The sequence below is a fragment of the Halichoerus grypus genome, chromosome 4 (assembly GCF_964656455.1).
Source record: "Halichoerus grypus chromosome 4, mHalGry1.hap1.1, whole genome shotgun sequence".
Classification (NCBI taxonomy): Eukaryota; Metazoa; Chordata; class Mammalia; order Carnivora; family Phocidae; genus Halichoerus; species Halichoerus grypus.
In genome coordinates this window covers 166,645,887-166,649,347 of record NC_135715.1, presented here as the reverse complement: position 1 = coordinate 166,649,347, position 3,461 = coordinate 166,645,887, and the positions used below count along the sequence as shown (strand labels likewise).

The following is a 3,461-nucleotide window of genomic DNA, read 5'->3' as shown; positions in this document are numbered from 1 at the left end:
ATTTAAATAAGAACTATTCTAAAATAATATGGATAATAAAATTCCTTCTCAGGCTTACCTGGTTAGTCTTGTTTGTAATACTTTTTAAAGTGCTAGTTTAGGGGCGCCTGGGTGGCTCAGTCGTTAAGCGTCTGCCTTCGGCTCGGGTCATGATCCCAGGGTCCTGGGATCAAGTCCCACATTGGGCTCCCTGCTCCGTGGGAAGCCACTTCTCCCTCTCCCACTCCCCCTGCTTGTGTTCCCTCTCTCGCTGTGTCTCTCTCTGTCAAATAGATAAAACCTTTAAAAAAATAAAAAAATAAAAAAAAATAAAGTGCTCGTTTACATTAAAATCACAGTATTTCAAGCAATACAATTTAACACTATATTATCTTGGCAAAAATGCAAGCATTACTGATTGGCAAACACAGAAGCAACATAAGGCTAAATGTGAATAGCACGGTGAAGTTGGCACGCTGTTACAGTGTGTGATATGGCAATAGAAGCATTAATAATTCCTTTTAGAATTATTACTGCCTAAATATTGTGTTGGACTCTTAGAGGCTGTGAGGAGCAGGTGATGCCCACCTCACCTGATGGGCATTTATTATGCACAAGTGAGAAACAAAGGAAGCCCGAGGACCTCTATGGGCTTTGTGGAGAGCTAGAAAAGTCCTTGTTATTCATGAGAGGGTGGCAGCTCAGGCAGCTCGAACAAGTGCTGGAGACACGGGCAAGCAGTCAACCCCTCAGAAGTCAGCTTTGTCTCCCTCCCTCCTCTACGGACCCCACTGTACTCACGACTCAGCTGCATTCTCAGTTTCTCCCTCTGCTGCCTCCTCTTACGCACACACTGCCTGCTTCTACTGCCTTCTCTGAAAATCCGAATGACTGAAAAAGAGAATTTGACTGAATCCATTAGGCGCCATCCAACACGGAGCTTTCTATTGGACACACTCCTCAAACCAGATCATCTCACAGGCTGGTGGGCTCTGTACATCTAGCCTATTTGGACAGTTGCTTGGGCATAAAGAAGGGCTGGGTCAACCAGTGAGGGTCACGATAACAACCCCGTCGCCTGACAAGAATCATGGGAGCTTATGCAGAAGATAACTGTGGTTGCGCAAGTAGCACTCTGTCCCTAGAGGGCCATGGCCTTGTTTCCAGTTCAGCTCTGCGAAGAACTGTTATGGGGGACACAGAAATGAGTAAAGAAAGGTCCCTGCCTTCACAGAGCAGCTTCAAACTATTAACCATATGTTTTTAGGGGGGATTTCACTTAGGTGTCTTCACAAGGGTTTGGAGTTACCCTCTGCCTTAGCTTAGAGAACCTCCCTCACTGAGCAATTCAGGTTGTTCCATGAGAGATGCCTAAAATTAGCTGTTCACGTTAAGCTGTCTTCTCCCTGACAGTCACAGGGGAGAGGCAACACTTCGCAAAGCAGATTGTATCAAGTTCACATCATAAAGAACAAATAAAAGATAAATCTCTTCTAAAGTCACTGAAACATAGCGTTCTTCAAATCAGGAAATTTGTCATGTAGCTAATTGAATAAATATTCTCAGAGAATAAAGCTTACCTCCATTCACAAAATAAACATTTATTGGTCTTTACCTCACCTCTTATGGTTATTTGCTTCATATCCATTTCCACCACTGAACTGCAAGCTCCTAGAGACTGCGAATGGGGTCGTTCATCTCGCAGCAGCAGGACCTAGTCAAGAGTCCATGTTCCATATATGTTTCTTGATTGATTGAGTGAAGGTATTTATTACCACCAGTAGACAACAGAAAAGTGTTGCTGATGCAGTATTGTGAAATAGCACACACCATGTCCACGGGAAGGAGCAGATAAAAATCTCACTCTGGCGGCAGACAGAATGTACCAGATAGCAGCTTCCAGGCTCAGACTACGGCAGTGCGTATCCACCTTCCATCATCATCGAAGGGCTTGGATTTCTCAGAGCCATCACACCCATTTTCTGTAGTGTCACTTACAATGCATTCACTTCTAATGGACAGAAGGAAAAAGCAATAACTCTGACATTAAGAGCAATCTCTGCAATTTCCCTCTATGGGTATTTAGAAATGAGCATGGAAAAGCTCCAACAGGGCCCCTATACAATGGTGGTGTGACCAGTCCGAACAGATGTTACTACAGAAATCACTTCTAGAACATCAGGGTGTGCTCTTCTGTCAGCAGCTTGAGCTGGACTCTCCCTAAGGAGTATTTCCTTAATGATGTCATGTTGTGGTTTGGCACTTTATGTGGTATCACTGGAAGGAATGATGATAATCAGAGTCTGAGTGGCTGGCTGGAGCTGCCAGAGGGGTTTCTCCCAGATCAATCGGCATGTTAGCAATAGAAATGCCCATTAAATTCTATGTGGAAAAATCTAGAAGTACCTACCAAGCTCTGCTACCAGTAAGCTATAGGGCAATTAGTTATGCCTAACGTTCAAGACATTCTTGAACAACCCTGAAGTTGAACAGCATTTTCAAGATGAGAAGCTAAAAGGCATAATAAATATGGTGGCAACACCAGGAGCCTGGCTCAGGGTTCTTTGCTCCCCAGAACATGCTCTGCCAGGTGATAATGTATATCTGTGTATAGGATCACAATTATCTGCTGGTACTTCAAGCATATTTTTGCATATTGAATTAAAATTTTCTTTCCTAGGGGCACCTGGGTGGCTCAGTTGGTTAAGCATCGAACTCTTGATTTCAGCTCAGGTCATGATCTCAGGGTTGTGAGATCAAGCCCCACATCAGGCTCTGTGCTGGGCGTGAAGCCCGCTTGAGAATTCTCTCTCTCCCTCTTCTCCCCTCCCCCACAAAAAAATAAATACAATTTTTTTTTCCTAGTTGTCTATTTTAATTTGTTGCAGAAAACAGGACTTCAATTAGAAGAGATTGGATATTTTAAATCATTTTTACAACAGTCATGAATAGAGTATTACTTTTTACTTTGATAGAGAAAACATTTTATCTATAATTCAACATAGCATTTAGATATAATCTTTATAAATTCCATCTGATTTGGGCTTCTGCTTCTGGCCAAAGTGAAGCAGTAGGGTCCAGATTTACTGAAACAATCATGAAACCAGGCAAAATCCATAGAAAAACAGTTTTTGAAACTGGGTATCAGCCAATAAAGGACAGCGGATCCTTCAGGGGTGGGAAACAAAGGTGAGCTCAGTTTGTCCCAGATTATGCTCGGAAAGTTTCAAGGCCAAAGCAGAGGGAGGGGCAACTGAGGAGCATTCTGTTCTACTCCTTGGGGAAGACCCAAGGCAGCTGAGTTCGTGGGACAGAGTACCAGAGAGGAGAGGGCCTCACAGAGAGATAGCCCCAGAGATCTGTGGCTGATGGGTACCCAGCAGGACTGCTCTTACCTGCATGAGGAAGCTGCCCACAGCAAGATGGCAGGGAAGGAGCCATCAGAAATGCGAGTACACATACCTCTTTTCACTCGCCTATCT

At 43.8% G+C, this 3,461-nt stretch overlaps 1 long non-coding RNA gene across 1 annotated transcript; it reads right to left on the bottom strand.

Moving 5' to 3' along the window:
* Positions 1 to 1,564: 1,564 nt before the first annotated feature.
* Positions 1,565 to 3,461, bottom strand: LOC144381520 (uncharacterized). Its single transcript, XR_013446787.1, has 2 exons — positions 3,375 to 3,461; positions 1,565 to 1,990 (listed from the first exon to the last, which is right to left on the bottom strand). It is a non-coding gene; the product is annotated as an uncharacterized LOC144381520 (long non-coding RNA).